Source organism: Armigeres subalbatus, chromosome 3 (genome assembly GCF_024139115.2).
Source record: "Armigeres subalbatus isolate Guangzhou_Male chromosome 3, GZ_Asu_2, whole genome shotgun sequence".
Taxonomy (NCBI): Eukaryota; Metazoa; Arthropoda; class Insecta; order Diptera; family Culicidae; genus Armigeres; species Armigeres subalbatus.
In genome coordinates this window covers 254,271,359-254,294,135 of record NC_085141.1, presented here as the reverse complement: position 1 = coordinate 254,294,135, position 22,777 = coordinate 254,271,359, and the positions used below count along the sequence as shown (strand labels likewise).

Here is a 22,777-nt window from a genome sequence, read left to right as displayed (position 1 = left end):
GACATTGTTAAAACTTCTAGTGGAATTAAATCGTAGCCAACAGCATCACAAGAAGAATTAACAAACTCAGTTTGTATTTCGTCATTTGTAACACACTTAAATGAGAAATTCGGGAGTGTTTCAACATCATTATTTTGATTGAATGAAAGTGGAGTGTAATGAGCAACAAAGAATGAGTTCAGAGTATCAGTTCTACATCCCCTTCACCTATACGAGTGTTTGTTTGTTTTAAGCCTAATCGTTTAATGTTCTTCCACAGGCAGTATTCTAGTTAAGATAATATTAAATGAGTAGCTCAGATCAAACGCGTAAACCATCATTCCGAATAATGTTCAATTTAGTCGACGATTTAACGGATTCCCCACACTGTGCACTGTCCCGCTTCTTCGCGTTCTAGCTCGCCGCAGAAGAGTATCACGCGCAATCTATCTATGATAAAATTTCGTTCGAATTTGAATTTGAGCTCAGTTGATGCTTGCACGTTGCGGCGAACGGTTGTGCCTTACTTGGAGTTGTTGAGCCCTTCTGCGGATTGCATTTTCCGGCTTTTCACGTTTTCCTTTCGCTACACCGCCCCGTGAGGTAATTTGGCGTAGACTGCATCTCCGCCGCTGCACACGAACAGTACCCCCGGGCTAGGATCGTTTGGATTCAGCGCTTTCGGAACACGCAGACAGTTAGTTTAGTGAGTGGTGCAAGAGTGAAACCAAAAGCAAGCTGCCGAGTCGTCACATTGGCCATACGAGTCTTGATCGCCGAACCGTACGGATTAACTCCCGGAGTTTTCTTCTGTGAAGAAAGTTGGTTTTAAAGTGTTCCTAATCCATTTAGTGCCTTGCCGGTGTTGCGATTCGGGCTCCACAGAGCAAGCAAAGTGCAGTGCGCGAAAGCAATCTACTGAACGAGTGAAGCACATTTTCTTTCGAGGACTGTCGAATCTTCCAACGTCTTTTTTCAACATGAGGGAAATCGTTCACCTGCAGGCCGGTCAGTGCGGAAACCAGATTGGTGCTAAGGTAAGCACAGCAGCTTGTTCTAAAACTAATCTACAGGAGCGAAACGAATGGATTACTAATTGTGACCGGCATGGGTTGTTGGGCGAAACTTTGTGTGTTTAGCTTGAAGCTTGACTCAGTGGAAATTGCAATGCATTTAATTGACAACAATTTAGTCGTAATCGGTGCTTGTCTGAAGTGTAAGTAACGATTGTGATAAGCCCTTGTGGTTGGCTTCCGGCTATATGAAATCATAAGGGCGTCAACGGAAATTAATTGCTATCGATGTGTTGTTGGTTCCGAGCGTGATGAATTCTGATTGCCAAAGCGAAAGAGAGTGGATGAGGTCGCTGATAAGAAGCTTGTTCGATGTGGTTCGTCGGAACTGGAAGAGGAAGATGCAACGAGCAGTACAGAATAGCGTGAAGGTTCTTCGGGTCTAGACAAGCGTGCACGATAAGAGTGATAAGTGGAACTGTGTGTGGGGTTTTGTGTACAAAATGATTTTTTGTGCATCAGTCGTGTATTTTTGGAACTTTGTCAATTTTGCTTATGCAAACATGAGTCAAGAATGATCCATCAGGTTCACTGTCATAAAATGAAATAAATTTTACGATTGATTATTAAGGGAAATACCAATATTGGCACACAGGCTTTGATGACAACTTCGATGACTGCAATTTAAATTCGAAACAATGTCTCGAAGCGTACCAGCCACATTGTTTCTTCGGCAAAAAAGTAGTGCATTTTTTTAATTCACCACTCTGAAGATGATCGACCATGAGTAGAGATCATGGAAGCTACTTCCAGTTGTCTGTACATTCCAAGAAAATGTATTTATCTGTGTCAGTGGCGTAGCCAGAAAATTGGTCTGGGGGGGGGTTTTCCGAACATTTTTTTTTCTCGGAAAAAAAATTTCTTCTAAAAATGATGTCTCTGGGGGGGGGTTTTATGACCAAAACCACCCCCCTGGCTACGCCACTGATCTGTGTGGATTCGGAAGTGTAATTGAATCATATTTTTTCAGAAGCAATGGCAGGAAGTTTGAAATGATTGAAATTCGATAATGTAATTAATTAATGTTTTTTAAAAGTTTCTTTGGAAATTGTTTCACATATTTCTTTAAGAACTAATTTAGGAGATAAAAATGCTTTTCGAAGATTTTTTCAAAGTTAAGGATTTTTTTAGGAATAACGCTCAGTTGGGACACTAGCCTGAGTAGAAAGCCAGGTAGGCATATCTTATGAATTAATTTAAAACGATTTAATTTTAAAGAATGTTTGTTAATTTTTGCACCATCAGCGTGTGGAAAATCTATATAGAGACTGTTATGCAGGCCGTCCTTATCCTAACGATTAGATGCGTGGCTTCAACCCTTTCAGGTCCATTTTTTCTAAACGGTAATAAGCAGTCAATTTGATATGTTTCATCTGTTTCAGTAATTTATAATGGACAACTGACAAAACAAGTTGAAAAATGTTTTTTTTCCGGTTGTAATAGATCAACCAAACTGTCCTGGAGTCCGGAACTTGTGATCTACAGTTACAACGTGAGCTTTTTTCGTCACTCTAAGCTTGGATAATATTATGTATTCAATCATGTCCATAACATACTCCAGAAGACCATAAGACATGGTGAGATGGTTTTGGGATGTCCCAGTTCATCCAAACAATTCATGAGTTCAGAACTTGCGATCTACAGCCACCACCTTAGCTTTTGTCGTCGCTTCAAGCTTGGATATGTATTTAACAATGTCCATAACATATTACAGAAGACCAGAAGACAAGGTAAGACGATTTTTGGACATCCTGGGTTATCCAAACCGTCTTTGAGTTCAAAATTTGCGGTCTACAGCTCCCACTCTGTTTTTTTTCGTTGCTTTAAGCTTGGATATGTATTCAACCATATTCATAACATATTCATAAAGATCAGGAGACATAGTTAGATGGTTTTTGGATATCCTTGTTCATCCGAACTGTTTTTGAGTTCCGAGCTTGCGATCTACAGCTACGACACTAGCTTTTCTCGTCACTAGAAACTTGGATATGTATTCAAGCATGTCCATAACATATTACAGGAGACCAGAAGACATGGTAAGTTAGTTTTTGGACATCCTGGGTCACGTAAACCGTCTATGAGTTCAAAGCTTGCGATCTAGAGCCACCACTCTACATTTTTTCGCCGTTTCAAGCTTAGATATTTATTTATCCATATCCATAATACATTCCTAAAAATCAAGGGACATGCTTAGATGATTTTGGGATATCCTGGGTCATCAAAACCGTCTTTGAGTTCTAAGCATACGATCTACAGGCACAGCAGTACATTCTCCAGCTAACCGTAAGCATTTAAAAAATCTTTGCGTGTGACTTTAACGCTGTCACAGTGGAAACATGCTTTATACTGGCTTATAGACTCTGGCTAATATGGCTTTATGTTGCCGAAAAGGCAAAATATAGTGCTAATGGTTACTTTGGGTTTCCGTCACTCAAGGCTTCAATATATCGGCACCAACATTTCAAATTCTCTTAAAGTAACTATACCCGATGACCTCCAAGAAGGTGTAATGGATATAATTGAACGAATATTGAAGCTTTGAGTACCAAAAAGAGCTTCTAAGCAGCTGTAGATCTCAACTCAAGGACTCAAGGACATCTTGGATTGCACAGAATATCTCATAACTATCTTACCATATCCGTTGCCCTGCCGGGAAATGTAATGGGCAAAATTGAACGGATATTGAAGCTTTGAGTACCAAAAAGAGCTTCTAAGCAGCTGCATATCTCAAGTCCTGAGCTCAAGGACAATTTGGATTGTCCAGAATATCTCGTACCTATCTCACCATATCCGTTGACCTCCCGGGAGGTGTAATGGGTATAATTGAATGAATATTGAAGCTTTGAGTACCGAAAACAATACAATCCGCTGCCAATACATCTAAAAATTTCTCTTTCGTAGCTTCACAGTGTTCATGACGTTCTTGGTTGTCGTAGGGCCTTGATCGCCCAGGCCTGATCGATCCACCTTGCCCGCTGTGCAACGTTGTAGAAAACCATTTTCGCCGGGTTACTGTCCGACATTCTGGCTATGTGCCCGGCCCACCGCAGTCTTCCGATTTTCGCGGTGTGAACGATGGATGGTTCTCCCAACAGCTGATGCAACTCGTCCGCCATCTGCACCCCACCATAGATGGTACGCAGCACTTTCCTTTCGAAAACTCTCAGTCCGCGGTGGTCCTCCACGAGCATTGTCCAGGTCTCATGTCCGTAGAGAACTACGGGTAGAATAAAAAATATAACATTTGGAAAAGATACAAAACTGTATAACATTGTTGTCATTAATTAGTCTACTACTTATTAAGCAATGTAATTAGGGCGGTTTCAAAAATCGAAGCAGCCACTCTTGAAACTTGCTTCCGACGAAGTACGTTTTACAACGGGCGGTAACGAATTGTTGACCACACCTCGAACGAACAGCAATCTAGCATAACATGGCGTATTGTTAGCCGGGACCACAAGATTCTGCAAACGTCTACCACGGGACTGAAAATGAAGTATCGCAATAGACTGAATTGTCTCTTTCTCAGAAAAATGCAGAAGTATTCCAAAGGGCATCCAATAAGGTTACGTTGACACACGTGATCGTAACGGTTTAATCCATAGACGTAGCGTACACAGCAGTTTAGCGGCACTCGAAGTCGTTTTAAAGAGTTTGCACTCGGATGGACATGCAATATATCGCCGAACATGAAATGCGGCAGAATCAGGGATTTGAAGAGCTTCAGCTTGATAGACGACGAGGCAGCCAAGGTACAGCGGTACAGCGAGCGCGTCAAAAACCTCATTTATTGCAGAAAGACAAATTATTTTAGTTGTCACTGTAGATTTTTTATTGCGAATTTGAGGACTCTTTAAAGGTTTCGGGAAATTTCGTAAACAACGTAGGAACAATTGTTTCACATTGAAAATTAGCAGGACTAGAGTCTCTATCAGTGTTGTATCGCCTTTTTATCATTTTATCAATATAGGACTGTTGTGGCATTTAAATAGACTCAAGGTGTGGCAATTACCCAGATACGGCTACAGAAAACCCATCGATGCTGGAACACCCCACTACTTTAAATATCGTACAATCCACTTTATAAGGAACAGAACGGACTCCAACAGATCGTTTTTCAATTTTCACGAATATTAAGTCTCATTTTCGAAATGTTTTCCAAGTTGTCGAAGATATGAATTCTTTTGATTGTATCGTCATTATTCAACACTCCGCAAAAAAAGGGGGTTTGAAAATAGATTAGCTTGATTGACTGTGCACTCCGTAGTTGTTATTTGTGAGTGATTGGCCGAGAAACAACAAATATGCACAGGTAACCAATTGAATAGCCTTTTTGGGATTAGAAAACTGTACAGTGTACATGCTTTTGGAGCTATAATAATTCAAGACCAATAACGATGCTGGCCACGTCCTCACAGCCAATTTAGGATTATGGAAGCAAAACTAGTTCGAAACTCATTCTTACAAGAGACCGAGGAGTCCTCTGGATCTACACGAGGGCCAGCGAAGAAAGCGAGAGCAGGTTAAATAAGAATGTAATCAATAGGATGTAGTCTTGATAAGTGACTGAATAATTATTTTGTACAAAGTTATTTCAAAGTAGTATACGATTCATAATAAGCAGAACCAAATATTTCGATGATCACTTGGTCGAATAATAAGTGGTGTCGAAAATTATCTAGCAGAAATTCAGTTTGTCCAAAATGGCCATTATGCTGAAATTTATTTAACAGAACGCCGTTTGGCATTATGTGTCAACTAATTGAAAAAAAAATCTAAGCTCTATGACATAATGCTGATCATGTTGGTTGACCGATCGTTTTGATTGACCGATCAGGTTGGTTTGCCGATCATGTATGCTGGCCGATCATGTTGGTTGAACGATCATGTTAGTTGGCCGATCATGTTGGTTGGCGATTATTTTGGTTGAACGATCAAATTGGCAGAACGATCATGTTGTTTAGTCGATCATGTTGGTGGCCGATCATGTTGGTTAGCCGATAATGTTAATTGTCCGATCGATAATGTTGGTTGGCGGATCATGTTGGTTGGCCGATCATATTGGTTGGCCGATCATGTTGGTTAGTCGATCATGTTGGTTGGCCAACCATGTTGGTTGAACGATCATGTTGGTTGCCGATAATGTTGGTTGGCCGATCATGTTGGTTGACCGATCATGTTGGTTGGCCGATCATGTTGGTTGGCCGATCATGTTGGTTGGTTGCCGATAATATTGGTTGACCGATCACGTTGGTTGGCGGATCATGTTGGTTGGCCGAGCATGTTGGTTAGTCAATCATGTTGGTTGAACGATCATGTTGGTTGCCGATAATGTTGGTTGGCCGATCATGTTGGTTGGCGGATCATGTTGGTTGAACGATCATGTTAGTTGGCCGATCATGTTGGTTGGTCGATCATGTTGGTTAGTCAATCATGTTGGTTGGCCGATAATATTGGTTGAACGATCATGTTGGTTGGCCGATCATGTTGGTTGGTCGATAAAGTTGGTTGGCTGATCAAGTTGGATTGCCGATCATGTTGGTTGGCCGATCATGTTGGTTGACCGATCATGTTGGTTGGCCGATCATGTTGGTTGGCCGATCATGTTGGTTGGCCGATAATGTTGGATGGCCGATCATTTTGGTTGGTTGATCATTTTGGTTGGCTGACCATGGTGTTTGACCGAACATGTTGGTTGGCCGATCATGTTGGATGGCGGATCATGTTGGTTGCCCAACCATGTTGGTTGAACGATCATGTTAATTGGTCTATCATGTCGATTGGCTGATCATGTTAGTTGGCCGATCATATTGGTTGGCTGATCAAGTTGGTTTGTCGATCATGCTGGTTGGCCGATCAAGTTGGTTTGCTATTATTTTGGTTTAACGAACATATTGGATGAACGTTCATGTTGGTTAGTCGATCATGTTGGTGGCCGATCATGTCGGTTAGCCGATAATGTTAATTGTCCGATCATGTTGGTTGGCCGATCATGTTGGATGGCCGATCATGTTGGTTGGCCGATCATGTTGGTTGGCCGATCATGTTGGTTGGCCGATCATGTTGGTTGGCCGATCACGTTGGTTGGCCAATCATGTTTGTTGAACGATCATGTTAGTTGGCCGATCATACTGATTACCAATCATGTTGGATGATTATTTTGGTTGAACTATCATATTGGTTGAACGATCATGTTGGTTAGCCCATAATGGTAATTGTCCGATTATGTTGGTTTACTGATCACTTATCAAGAATAAAGTGTCGCACTAATCAAGTTGAAAAAAAAAATGTAGACCTTTTTATTGCTGACGGATTCCACAGAATGACACAACGACCAAACTTGATGATAGTTCATTCGATTGACACTTATAATATATTTTAAGTGTAGGAGAAAGACCGCTTCCCACTAATTTAAAGATAATTTATTAATAGGTCGTATATTTTTTCTAGCAAATTAATAAAAAAAAATCCGGAAAACGTTCATCGTAGGAAAAAACTGTCTGAAAACAAATTGTTGGGGACAAAAGGCGGGAAAATATTACATTGGTCAAAAACATTATATTACAATTGAAAAATAAGTCGATAATTAATGTGAAATTTGAAATATCACAAAATCCCATATTTATTTTTTCATCAAAATTTTCTACAGAAATTGACATTTCAACGACGTGATGAAGAATTGCGAGTATGTTTTGAAAAAGGCGGAATACAAACATTCCTTTCCAGATTTCAAAACAATAATTTGAAATATCTCGAAACGGTAATTCTCAGGAAGAAAATACATCCCAGCTTTGTTGTTCAAAATTGACTCAGGAAGCCAAATTTGGGCTTCAAACACAATTTTCTCTTGGAAATAGTTTCACAAAATGAGCCAAAAATGGCTTGTTTTAAAACCATTTTAGTTTTAACTTCACCATCGATCTTATGTCGTTAAAATGTGTGTTTTGGAGTCAAATTTTGTAAAAATTTGTCGAAAAATAAATATGGTATTGAGATATATTTAAATTTTCACATTAATTATCGATTTTTCCAGTAAAAAATATGTTTTGCCCAGTGTAATATTTTCTCCATAAAGCCCCTTCTATCCTCTACAATTCGTACCCAGACAGTTTTGTCGTACAATGAACGGTTTCCGAGTTGCAATTTTTCTGAATCAATTCGCTCGGAAACACACGATCTTTTTATAAATTACTCGAGGGTCATTTTTTTTTCAAATTAGTGGAAAATAGTCAGTCAGTACCGAAAATATGTGCAAAATTTCATTACTATTACAGACGATCATGTTAAAAATCCGTTATTTACTTGTCATTCTGCGTGAAATCCGTCTGCTAATTTGAGGATTACGTTTCAGGAAAATTCGTTATCAAGCAATGGAATAATTGTTTCACAGTTGCCAATATAATAATTAAAAATTCTAGGATTATAGTCATCGTCGGTGTTCTATCGTTAGTTTATTATTTTGAAAGTCTTAGTTTTGTAAATATAGTTGAGTCCTTAAATGTACACACTTGATTTTTCAAACGGGATCTCAGCAAAATGATACTTTTTTACTGAGAGTCGCACAGCCGTGCCCCAGTAAACCTGTTTTTTTTGCCGAGATTTCTGTCAAAGTTGCTGAGAATCAGCAAATCAATTGTCGAAAACCAGTTAACAAACGTAATTTTTGCCGGGATATCAGTTTTTATTTTGCTGGCGCACGACTTTTGCCGAGCCGCAGGAATAAATACTAAGTGTGTACTATTTATTTTAAAATGTGCGTAAAATAAGGGTATTAAATAAACTATTGTCCAAAAGCTAAGTACAGGGCCGGACTCCGACAGATCGTTTTCCAATCGCCACGAATATTTAGACACACTTGTTCCAACCGATACATTGCAAGATCATTTTAAGTTTATTTGAATCCTTTAAATAAATTATTTCATATTTTCTTCTTCCATTCGGGAGCACAGGATTTTTTTTTTCAATCTCATATATATTTAACTATTTATCAACGAAACTACAGTGGCTCAGAGAAGAAGTCCTAACCCACAATATTTGACCATAAATGTGAAAATATCCTCGCGTGTAGGAAAAAATTGTTTTACTTTCATGAAAAATGTCGCATTTTATCCAAAACAATATTGCCGCCCATTCCATGTTATGAAGTTAGTGTGTTCTAAATGTACCCCCAAGAGCTGAAGTTGAACGAAAAATAATATAAATTTTGAATTCTAGTAAGGCGACTTCAAACTTTTGGTCGTTGTAAGTCTTAAATCGGGCTCGAACTTATGACCAGAAGTGCTTCTCACTTCTTTCTGTGATAATTGAGAAGATACACGCTTAAAATCAATAACACAGAGATATGTTTGCTCCACACAAAACAGACCTAATGCAGAACAACACCTAGATGAGTGACAGTTACACAGCCACAAAAATAGCTCGTGTGGTTTTATTGAAGCTTGGATTTCAATATTTTCAACAGTATTTGGTTTCCCATGAAGCAAGGAATCTGTACAAACGTTTACATGTTAAAAAGGACCGTTATCACGACCGTACAAGGCATTTTTGTGCCTGTGTAATTGTCGATCATCTAGGTGTTGTTCTGCATTAGGTCCGTGTTGTGTGAAGCAAACACATCTCTGTATTATTGATTTTAAGCGTGTAGCACTGTGGAGTGAGAAGTAAGCCTAATAGAAAATTATGTTCCATTTTATAGCTTTCATTTCATATTTCCTGCTACTTCCCTCTCACTTTACAGTTCTAGCTTCTCGCTGTGAAAATTGAGAAGTAAGAAGTGAGCCTGAGAAGTAAGAAAAGAGTAGTACAGAGTGATGTCTCATTTATATTTTCTTATTCTTTATTTATTCCTTCTTCCATCTCATCCATGGTGAGAAGTTAGTAGTGAAAAGTGAGAAATAAGATGTGTCACTAAACTATCTAAGTTTTGGCGATCAATAGCTAAAATCGCATATGCACGAACAGCATATGCTTTCAGATAAATAAAATGATATTCTATTCAATAACGGATTGTATCCACATGTTTTGGTGCGAATTGAACCTGCACCTAACATGTGGAATTATTTTTCGAAATTCTGATAAGTAGGGGATTATTGTCAGGGGGGTTTTTGTCGACCAAATTTTATGAAATTTGGCCACAATATTTTTGATATGCAAAGAATGTTTAGGCCAAATTTGAGCATAATCAGTCATAAAAAACCCCCCTGACAATAATAGAATAAAACCTGCCAAAGCCGTCATTCCCCCTATATCAATTTGTATATCTGAAAACATATGCCATCAGTATGTATGGTCAAGTATTTTAACAGCTAAGTTTTGTACTTTTCCCACAATTGCGAATGCGAATGTCTCATACTGTCTGTTTAGATCTATTGAATGTCTGTGCCACAAGTGCCTCATCATCATTATCATCAGTTTTCATTCCATTCATGTTGTATTAATAAAGACAATTTCTACTATGCCACTTACCACAATCGTATGCTTCTTTCTTTCTTCTCAATCGGCCTCACTAGACCATGGTCTTGTTTAAATGTATTCCACTTTTCGCAAGAAGCACTTTACGCGGCTTGCCCATGCAACATTTGAACTCTGGTGTTTACTTGACTTCATTCTTCCTTCCTACATATGGCATTCTTCTCCGCGAGCGAATGGTTTTATCTCCCATCTGCTGATATGGGTCCAGTCCACGGAGTAAGTGGCTTTTATTCTACCGTGGTTCCGCCGACATATGAGGGAATATTTGGCACATACATATCAAGAGCGCGTGGAAACATGCCGCCGCGATTCGTTGGCTCGGTTTCTCCGTTCCTTTAGCGCAAACCTCTTGCGGAATCACAGCTCATGCGATGTTACTGACCTTGATTCCTGCTAGTTAGCGGGCTTGCACTGCACACTAAGCGTTATTTGAGACGCCTCCTTAGCTGTTCCCGTGCCTAACCGCATTGGTCATCACGTGTTTGCTCCAAAACGATCGCTTCAACACCGAGATAGGTAGTATGACTTGGTAACGCATACTGCGATTTGATTGAAGTTTAAAAAACCAGGAATGTACTGTATTCGGTGTGAGTGTATGGTCGATATATTAAGACTTGTTTATGTGACCACAGAAAGCCTACTCATCAAGAAATAAATTCGAATGCATACTCTGCAGCTGGGTCTCAACTTGGGCGATCACGTAAGCTCGCAACAAAAAAAAACAGTAACGTAAACCCTAAATCGGAGAAATTTCACACGCTTAAAAGGCAATTACGGGTCCAATAATCTCAACCCAGCGCCGATTGGGTTGGAATCGTAGGCCTATAAAGTTATTATAACCGGATAAAATGGACACCCTTTTATGAAACACTTTAGGAGGAAACCAATAAAACCCCAATTGGATTAGATTGGACCTCCGGAAATATGGTGGTTCCCATCCGTGGCATTCAGAGTTTGATGGGCTTCTTTTGAATATGGAATAACTTCTTCTCCAGCGATGACTGATGGGAGCTGTAAAACCTTCCCAAGACAAGTGATCGCTCGCGAAATTCCAGACCTTACATTACCGATCCAATTGGCAGGTATGAAGCAAAAAAAAAGTGGCATAAAAACGATTGCGGTGCGAAATTTTTGCATCGCTATTTTCTGCATCAACGATCGAAGTTACCAAGTTTCCTCATAAAGAGGAAAAACAAAATCCACTTGCGCTCATTCGGTGTGCTGTCGGACATGGAAAGTAAAATCAGCAGCACACGCTACTGGGGACGAAGGTGTGATGTGCACTCAGTGATTAAAATTACCAATTAAAGCTCCGGCAGATCTAAGCGATTTCATCGCCACGACTAGCCGTCGCGATTCTATTATCGTTGGGTCGCTTCAGGTAACGTTCCATTTACGCTTCCATACCAACGGCGACAGAATCGCAGTCGCCAAGCGACAGAATCTCATAGCTATTGTCGCGGCGAGTGTGTTTGCGGGAAACCTTACTTTTCTCCTACGATGCGTCTCGTACCCCTTTCCCAATACCGCCTGGAGAGTTTCTTCCTCCCATAAGTTGCGGCCGCATCAGTATAGGAAGCAGGAGCTAAATACTCAGTCATGCTGAACGAATGCCGATAATGAGAATAATAAAGCAATCGTAGCATCTCGCCACCACCATCCATTGGAGTCGTATGGTCGTCATCGTCGTCATCATCGAGCACAAAAAGGAAGGAAACAAAAGTTAAGAGGGAAGCAAACTCTCTTGCAGCAGAGTGCAGCGCAGTCCCCAGTTATCGAACTCCGATAGGGGCGTGGGTACTTTCAGCTGGAGCATGGTATCAACATCCGGAAGTGGACCGAGGTTCTTGCAGACGGGAAAGAATTATGGTGCTAATGATTCCCTGAAGCAGTTTTTTTTATTTGAATTGTGTTAAGAAAGTTAACAAAGCAATCATAATGAACATTGATAACATCACATAAATAATCATTATTCTAGAAAGAACTCAGGCGTAGACAAAATTTCTAGTTTAGGGTCGCGTTTCATACGATTTTAATATTGAATTAATTTGCACTTGATCGCGCTTCGACCTTGTATAGAAATTAGGATTGAGAAACGTATATTTATGCATTTTTGCTCCTAGAGGTTCCAGTTCATCGTGAATTAAGTTCGTACCATATGCAAAAAATCGTATATTCTTCCAGCTCTGTCTACGTGGTCTGATTTACGTGGACCAAAGTGTTCAAAATTTAAATCTTATTGGGCTGATAGAGATAAAAAATATCCGTTTTCCATACTTATCTCGTTATAAATTTTAACGCGATGCGAAAAGCGGGGACGCAACCAATCGAGCCCATCTTCTGCACTGTTAATTGAGGTCTCAAAACGATTAAGAACAACATTAATCTCATTCGATTGGATGAAGTTGGTGCTGCACTCCTTGATCCTTTATTGTCTATCCGGAATAAATTTATACCGCTTTTATATCGAAGTTGGATTTTCTCCAGATACAAGCAACTTCCTAACTTCGGAAGTAGTGTGCTGGATTCGCCTAAAGATGCGCTAAACAACGCATCAATTAGTTTGACAAATAAAACTTCCGAAGAAAGGTCGGTTCGGAAGTCCTGACTTCCGAATTTAACTTGGTGCTACGCCGACAATATTCGTCGCCTAGGTCTTTGCCGATTATATCGAGTCGTATTATCTCTTATATTGTTCGTAATTATTGGTTTTTCAGGCGGCTTATTGGGCCTGCGCAATCCTCCTGTCTCGTCGAAGGGCCGTCATGTCAGGTCTGTTTTGTGTCCCACCTGACACCAGGACTTGGGCTTGTGCGCTTTGAGCGGCTCACGGTCGCTTTTGCGGGGCCTACTTGCGGATACATGCAGCTTTTTATAGGAATTTAACAGGGCCCACTGTTAAACCCCACCACATCCTAGGCAAGCCCCACAACTCGCAGATGGCTTGGGGAGGGATCGTCAAGCCCTTAGACATAGTCCTTGCTGCCCCAAATATCCTCTTTTACCCTCTGCCGAAAGAACAATTTTGAATAAAGGACCATATTTTGGGGTGCTTCAATATATGACTTGAAAATAGCATCATATCCTTTCCTGTCTAGGCAAACGCATTCTTTGAAAGAAGGTATTATATCTGCCATTGTCTTAAACCGAGCAAATGCCTGAATTGAAAAACGAACCATATCCTCTAATGCCTTTTGCCGGGCAAATGCATCTTTTGAAATCATATCTTCCGTTTTGCCTTAAATAGAGCTAATATCCAATATGAAAGAAAATATCCCATCTGCCATTTCTTTAAATCGAGCAAATTCCTGAAATAAAAGAAGAAGCCAAATCATCTCCTGCCTTCTGCCGGGCAAATCCATCCCTCAAGGGATCATATCTGCTCTTTCTTCAGAGCGAGCAAATGCCCGAATGGAAAAAAAGGACTCATATTCTCTCTTGCCTTTTGCCGGGCAAATGCATCTTTTGAAAGAAGGGATCATTGAACAGAAAAAGTCATGTGCTCTCTTTCCTGCTGCCGGCCAATTGTAACATTAAAAAGAAAGGATCATATCTGTCCTTGACTTAAACCGATCGAATGCCTGAATAGAAAGAAGTAATCTTATCTTCTCTTGCCTTCTGCCGGGCAAATGCATCCCTCAAAAAAGGGATCATATCTCCCCTTGCCTCAAACCTAGCCTCGAACCGAGCAAATGACTGAAACGAAGGAAAGAATCATATAATTTTTTGCCTTTTGTCAGAAATATATATCATATAAAAGAAGGGATCATATCTGCCTTTTTCTTAAACCGAGAAAAAGCCCGAATTAAAAGAAGGTATCTTATCATCTCTAGTCTTCTGCCCTGCATATCTCGCGTTTAGGATCATAGGGGTAACTGCATTGATCGATTTCCCGTAATCAATCTCTCTGATATATAAGAGAGCGTGAGAGTAAATCGTCGATTTCCCCTCTTGGGAAAAAAATGTTGCAAAAGGCAGTTTCTTTTTAAACTAAAGCGAAATACAACCAAATGAAGCATCCACTGGATATAATTATGTCTTCGCTATTGGACAATGTAGTTTTGAAACAAAAAACTTCCCCCACCAAGCTGGAGACTGCTTTTTCTCCTCGGTGGGTGATCTTATTACCGGAGGGGTGGTACGAGCACGTGGCTGTCTTTCTCGTCAATGACTGGATGACGGTAATTTGAGCCCTAAATTGTTTAGGGCGATAAAGGATAGCTGAAGCTTGCACCAGGAAAATGAATCATTGTTGTAAATTTTAATTCTGTAGAGTTATCAACGAAAGAAGAAAAAACGATGAAGTGAAATCAATCAATACAGTTACGCCCTTACGAGCCCAAGTGCGAGAAATATATTCGTTGAAAGTAGGGATCACAGCTTCCTTTGCCTTAGACCGAGCCTAAGTTAAAAGAAGGACTCGTATTATCCCTTGCCTTCTGCCGCGCAAGAAAATCCCTCAAAGAAGGGATCATATCCTCCCATGCCTAAATACGAGTAAATACCTTTATTGAATGAAGCAACCATATCGTCTTTTGCCTTTTGCCGGACATAAGCATACGTTGAAAGAAGGAATCATATCTTCCTTATCCATATGTTTGAATAATGTGTTCTTTGAAGAAGGAAGCGTACATAGATAGAAAAATCTATCAGATTTTTTTCTATCAAAATCAAAATATTTTCTTAGATTTTAAGTGGTTTTTACTTTTTATTAGTATTTTTTGTGTACCTTTTTTGACTTATACAGGACAACGCGTACTTTCAAAACTATGCTTAAGTCTTAGAATTTACCTCATCGTCCTATGTCAAAGATCTTACTTCATTGAATTTTATTGCCTTTTCCTTGTAAAACAATGGCTTTTGATAAATACTTACAGTATTGCTATTTGAGTTTCGTCTTTTGTAACTGTCATGCGATCTTGTTTCTGACCCAGATACAAAAAGATCATATTTTTGTCTCTGGGTCAGAAACAATATTGCATATGTCTGTTGTAATCGACGAAACTCAAATAGCAATAAGGTAGTTATGTCAGATAAATAAAATTTTCATGAATTTTTATCTGGACTCTTTAATACAAAACATGTCTCTTATAGTGTAGAAGCAACAATAATTATAAAGAAATGAAAATAGTTTGCACTTGTGCCAAAATTGGTGATTGCACAACTAAAGGGTGTACGGAATCAAATTGCATCACTTTCAAAAGTCGATAACATTTCGCCTCCTGGGCTGATTTTAACGAAATTTTGTGGAAGACGGCTTCAGCATGTGTTATTCACACTGCGTGAGTTTCATTGGGAAATTTCCAGTAGTTTCGAAAATACAGTCGAAGGAACAGAACGTGTGCAAATAAATCTTGTGCATTCACCTCCATAAAAAGGTGTTAGTAATCCAATTTTGTGCCTTTGACACCAAAATCACCAGAATTGCGGCCAATCGAAAAATACTGGTCTGGTATGAAAACACGAGCTTCGGAAGCCTCCAAAATTGATCATTACGGAACATAAAATGTTGACTTGGCCTTTCGCGTCAACATTTCGTATTGGTGTATAGCTCCAACGTCAACATTTTTTAATAGCCGACTAGTACAGGTAAACTTTCCAAAAAACTTTCTGTTTTGTCGCTATAGAAGTAAAAAACCAAAGTAATAAAAAATAAGAAAGGCGCTAAAATCTAATTTTGGCTTGATATTTGTCAGATTTTGGGAGGGCATCAATTTCATTGTTCAGGCCGAATCCAACTGCAGCACTTTTATGATTTTTTGTTTTCAATTTTTGTAATAGTTAGAGGCGGTAAAAATGGTTTCTTTGAAAAAGTTAACTTCAATTAAGTTAAATAATCGACTGAGATAATAAATTAGTTTATTTTTTTTTTGTTGGGATAGATTGCCGGATGAAAAATGTTGATTGAGGACATGTACAAAAAGCTTCAGCATTTGAATGTATTTAAGAATTACAGTGAAACAGTTATACGCAGTCAAAGCTTACATATTTTATTTCAGTCCCTGAAAATTTCATGACAATCGATGGATAGACAAATTTTTGGCAATTTGATTCCGTACACCCTTTTTATACCAAATGACCTTTATGCCACAAATCGGCCATGTTAGAAACTAATTGCTTTTTCAGATCGTGGTGAAACATTGGTAGATCATTGGCTCGGTTATGCTAAACAATCGACTTAATTTTCAGCACTGTACGGCAATTCTTACGACAGATTTGGACTTTTTTCAAATGGGAGAAAAAAAACCTTGAAATTTACCAAACATCTATCTATTTAAACGGATCTCCTTCATGTGTCATTCTCCGGAGTTGGTTCACAAATTCCTTTCCTATTTCCCTTATTTTGGTTGGTCAGTTGCGGATAAGAAAAAAAAAGATTGTTCAGAATGCTCAATTATAGAGCCTGGTAGTCGAGTATGTAGCAAAGCGCCGGATGGGCTGAGAAATTGAGAACTATCACAGGTGAAAACTATCTCGATCTCATCTTTTAACAGAGAAGCAATCTCATTGTTCAGGCCGGTTAACACTGCAAAACTTTTTTGATTTTTTGTTTTCGATTTTTGTAATATTTAGAAGCGTAAAAAATATGGTTTCTTTGGAAAAGTTGACTTCAATTGTGTTAAATAATCGACTGAGATAATAAAATTAGTTAATACGCAGATAATGCAATCGAAAGCATGAAATGGAAATCGTTCATCAAATGTTCATCAAATCGAAAGCATGTCAAACTATGGTACTGATCGAAACATTCCGGGTAATAATTGGCAGGAAGGCAGGCACGTGAGAAAAATGGAAAACACGTAGGTTGTGATTTGGTTGTCTTATGACAGGTGAAGACATTCCACTAAAAAGCCTAATATTTTTGTTTTACAGATTGAGTTGATATACGAAATCAAAAATATCTTCTTCCCAAAGGAGATATCGTGGTAATCATTACAGATACATATTCCGATCCTGTCTTATGACAGGTGTTGGTGACCATCATCGTTGACGATCCTTTAGAATGCTTATATTCTTCAATATTTTCGAACATTTTTTAGCTTCTGAAAATTCTACAAATCTTTATTTCCCAAGTTCAGTAGACCCTGTATATTGTCCAATTTCCGCTTCGTCTTCTGATTATCAGATCTGTTACAAATTATCTAGACATTCCATTCTCCCGGATTCCATAGATTCTCCAGATTTTACAGATTCATCTTGAAATGTGGGACGTTTTCCGGGACGCCTAGCAATGCCGGAAAAGTACGCTGAATCCGGGACTGTCCCGCATAATCCAAAGCGTTTGATCACTCTAAGTTAGAGGCCAAAGTATATATCTAAGCCTAGTATGCTGCTGAAAAGTACTATTCATAAGCTTGAGGTGCTATTTCGGTTTTAAACAGTTGTTATTTAATTAGATCCGCATGAGTGCTAGACAACCGTGTTTTAATTTCCAATATAAAACCTCAGTTTAGAGGTTCTATAATTCTCTTTCCAAGTAACATTTTTAGTTTTATGACGGTCATGAAAGGTCATTTGCTCTACATGACTTCGATAAAACTAGCATAAAACCGAAATGTTACTAGGGTTGTATTCCTCTTCAGAACTATAAAACATAAAACCAACGAGTAAGTTATATGAACCGCTGCCAGCGAAAGTGGTACATGTTACATTGAGTAAATTTTTCAGGGGACACATTTTCCCAAAAACATCGAATAATAAATTCGTATTTACAATTTTTTGCAACTAAACTGTACCAACATGTTATGAGTAGTAGAGATATTAGTGAAAAATAATCGAATTTTATGACAAATTTCATGTTTATTAGAACAAATTGCACATGTACCACTATTAATGAGAACAAAAGGAAACAGAAACCGAAAAACGTTGACAGTAAAAGTGGTAAATTTACATTTTTTAAATAATTCTAAACGGCAGTAAACTATCTTGAAATTCAAAATAGGATTAAAATCTGTTGTCAAAACAGTCATGTTGCTGAATTTTCTTTTAAATAAGCTATTTTAGTACTGTACATGTACCAATTTTCCTGTCAACGAAATGGCCATAGTGATATATACCAGAAAATAAAATGTGTATATCTCCAGATTTAGTTGCCAAAAATCACTTTTTCGGTATTCCCTTGCTAGATCTTTGCAAATAAAAGCCGTTGGAGTAAAAAACTCAAAATTGACAAATATTGTTTATGTACCACTTTTGCTGGCACCGCTTCATATGTTGGTTTTGATCAAGGCTTAAGCAGAATACTGTATAAAACCCACATTTAACCTTCCTTTCTGAAGAAGGCCTGCATAGGAATATGAAGTTTTGAACTTTTGCATGCGATACATAAACAAATTTCTAATCAAGCATAAATTGTTTGGCCACTGACAATTTTTTGTTCTTGCTTGAGAAAAAAAACAATGATTTTTTTTTCATTTTCAATTATTATATGAAAAAGTTGACGAAAAATTTTCCTTGGTTTGAACAGCATTTGTCGAACGATTGTTATGATGAAGCGATCGAAAAATGTATGTAATCCATATTTACATGCCATAACACTTTTGTGGTACATTAAATATCGAGTAACAGTTGCCACTTTAAAATATTTCATTGAATTATTTACTCCTGGAAGTACTCGCATGCGATTCTATGGGGGGAAAATGTTTGTTTATGTTTTTCCGCTATCTTCACTACGTTGCTGTAATTTTTGCAAAGAAAATCACCAAGCTTTTAGTTTGAACCAACATAAAACTGGTCATAAAATGGCTATGAAAAAGCCAAGATAAAATCTCTAGTTGCTTAAAATGCTATGATAGGGCCAGTTCAGGACTAACAGTTTTATAGAGGCATTTTTTTTATACATTTCAAGTTTTATTATAAAAATTGTATCTAATAGGCTAGATGTACCGGCTATAGCACCAGTTGTCGCACCAGTGCTTTATATGCGAAATGGCCAATCGAATCACCACAAAAAAAAAGTTCAGGTCGATAAAGCATATCAATATGATACGATAACACCTTTGATCTCATCCAAAATAAGCAAAGCATAATTTGTCATAAGACGAGTTTGTACAATCCCATTTAATTATTATACGTATTTCAACCTCAACAGTAAGGTCGTCTTCAGTGTCTCGTACTTGACTTGACTTGTCGACTTGAAGTCGAGTCAAGTACGAGACACTGAAGACGACCTTACTGTTGAGGTTTAAATGCGTATATGTCAAGGTACAATTAAGTGGTGGAATTGAATTTGTTCAAACTCGTCTTATGACAAGTGTCTTTACTTCCACTAAAAAGCTCAAAATAATTTTCTTAAAGCATAATTGTAAAAATTGATTTTGCTTAATTTTGACGTCCCTTGCACCAGTTGTCGCACTAGTGGTCCCTGTTTGGCCAATCCCATAAAAAAACGTTGGGATTTGCCAAATAAGGAATCAAAATTAAGAATAGTGCCACAACTGGTGCATGTGTTCCTATTATGAATTAATCAGTTTTGAGGCTTATAACAGATTTTATTGTGGTTTTCACAGCTGTTCTAAGGAGCAGGAAGTAAAACCTTTCGCTTGATATATAAAGTCGACCCGCATGCCTTTTACTTATTTCTTTTTAAAAACAGTTGTTCTTATGTATGTATGCTTCTTATGTATTGGTACATCCTCCCTAACTGAAACATCCTACATATACATTTTTTCACTAATTAATTGGTGAAATTTGTCACTCTGATATATGTCTAATAGGTACATATGTGAATTTTTTTATGTAATCCAAGAGATTATTCACTGAAATTGCTTCAGAAGTAATTGAATATGACAGTTAATTGTATTAAACACTAGTCGACCCGGCAGACGTTGTCCTGCATTGCATAGTAGACGAAAGTGCGCGTTGAGAACAACCTATGCTAAATTTGCATACGATTCTTAATTTCACTTTTTCACGATTTGTTCTACCTTATTCATGTTTTTCGCATGAAGGAATATCATATAAACCCGTCGGAAACGATAACGAACATATTTGTAGAAGGAATGAAGAAAATCCATCCAACCGTTTTCAAGTTATGCGGATACGAACACAGACCATTTCATTTTTATTAATATAGACTAGTCGATCCGGCAGATGTTGTCCTGCATAGTAGGCCAAATGCGCGTTGTGAACTGCCCATGCAAAATTTCCATACGAATCTGTATTTTAGTTTTTTAGGACTTAGGTACTCAATCCTGCTCGTAATTTTTGCATTAGGAAATATTATAAAACCCGTCGGAAACGATAACCAACATATCTGCTGAAGAAATGGAGAAAATCCATCCAGCCTTTTCCGAGTTATGCGGATACGAACACAGACCATTTCATTTTTATTATATAGATAGATAGAAGAAGAAGATATTGAAATACTTAATAATAGAATTAACGAAGCGCATTGATTTAAACTAATTATGTTTCATGATTTTACCAGAAAACAATCATCGCATACCTTTGAGCATGTATAGATCGCAGATCGCAGAAGCAGATATAATTTTTTTTAATTCGACAATACGGATTGCTCTATCTAATAATTGTTGTTTCTAATTGTAATCCATGCAATGCATGAGCAAAACCAATGTTTTGAGACATCAAAAAAGAAAAAAAATAACAAATAATCAACATGAGCGTTGACATCGTTGACAGCTGCTCATTTATTGTCTATCCGGAATAAATTTATACCGCTTTTTATACCGAAGTTGGATTTTTCTCCAGATACAGGCAACTTTCCCAACTTCGGAAGTAGTGCGCTGGATTCCCCTAAAGATGCGCTAAATAACGCATCAATTAGTTTGATAAATAAAACTTCGGAAAAAAGTTCGGTTCGGAAGTCCCGACTTCCGAATTCTAACTTGGTGCTACGCCGACAATATTAACCTTTAGGTTGTATCGACGTCATAGAGTGGTCGTATCATGCCGCGACATGCTTGTATAGCGGTCTACTAGACGATGTGGGAACTGAGAAATCTGAAGTATGCTATAAAACTCTGATACAACCTCGATTACTACTTGGGTAATACCAATGGGTATTGATCCCTACGCTTGGCCACAATTTATTTAAAAAAAATGATATTTAGCAATTCTGGTTGTTTCAATAATAGGTATTTGAACATAGGTTACAAATATTTTTTATTGACTTACCGAAATAACAAAACGATGCTTAATTGAGTGATGCAATCTTTATAAATTTTTAGACTGCTGTGGATTATTTTTACGGATTCCATACATTCCAGGAATGCTTACGGCTTATTCAAGGTTATTCACGTATTTTCCAAAATTATTGGGGATTTTATACAAACTTAAATGTTTAACTTTTATTAGGAGCTCATCCATTGAATGGAAAATATTATACATTCTATTTCTTCCATTTGAAAGGAAAACGACGATCAACAAGGGTTTCATCTGGGGCCGCAGATGACATGCTACGAACGGCTGTGGCTCTTTTGACTATATGGCTGATTTTTTTCCTCTCAGGAAAAAAGGATTGAGAACGCTAATGTAATCAAATCTTTCTAAAACCCATACACCGTTTTGACTCAAATATCGAACTTGACTCATATTCCGAATTCTGGCGTTCTAGCGCCCTAAAACTGAAATTTCTATCGGTTTTAGGTATGGAGGATCAGGACGAAGTTAACGTCCTATGGAAAGAATTACTCGTATAAATTAAAAATAGCTATTTAGAAGCGACGGTTTGAAATATGAATCATTTTCAGCATTTGAGTAAAAACGATATATAAAGTAACTAATAATAAATGTTGCTCAAAGTCAATCATTGAAGTCGACGAATCCGCGCTTTCAATTCGCTCCAGGTGTATACAACCGAGCGAGATTTAGTTTCAGAGTGCATTTAAAAACCGTTCTCCACGTGCGGGCATCATAATGCGGCGTACCACAGCGAAGTGATCACGACCATCACCATCGCATCGGTCGCGGATCACCAACAGTTGAAAATTTGCAGTGCCGACTGCTGTAGTGTGGCATCCGGTCGGTCAATTTTAATGACTTTTCCAATAACTGATGCACCATCGCTTCGCTTTGGACGCTACTGATGCACACTAGACCGATCCAGGTTCGTTTGGAAGAAATGTTTGTAAGAATCATGCTTTGAGATGCTGAACACTTATTTTCGGAAGTCCCACTAAAACTGTCACATGAGCTAAGTAAAATTAGGTGCAAAGTAAAAAAAAGAAAGGAAAAAAGAGATTTCTGCCTTATCTGCCATGAGCGATCTCAACGTATAGAAATTTATTTAAAGC

General features: G+C 38.2%; 1 pseudogene; it reads left to right on the top strand.

Moving 5' to 3' along the window:
* Nucleotides 1–457: 457 nt before the first annotated feature.
* Nucleotides 458–22,777, top strand: part of LOC134222410 (tubulin beta-3 chain-like) — an 87,123-nt pseudogene continuing 64,803 nt past the window's right edge.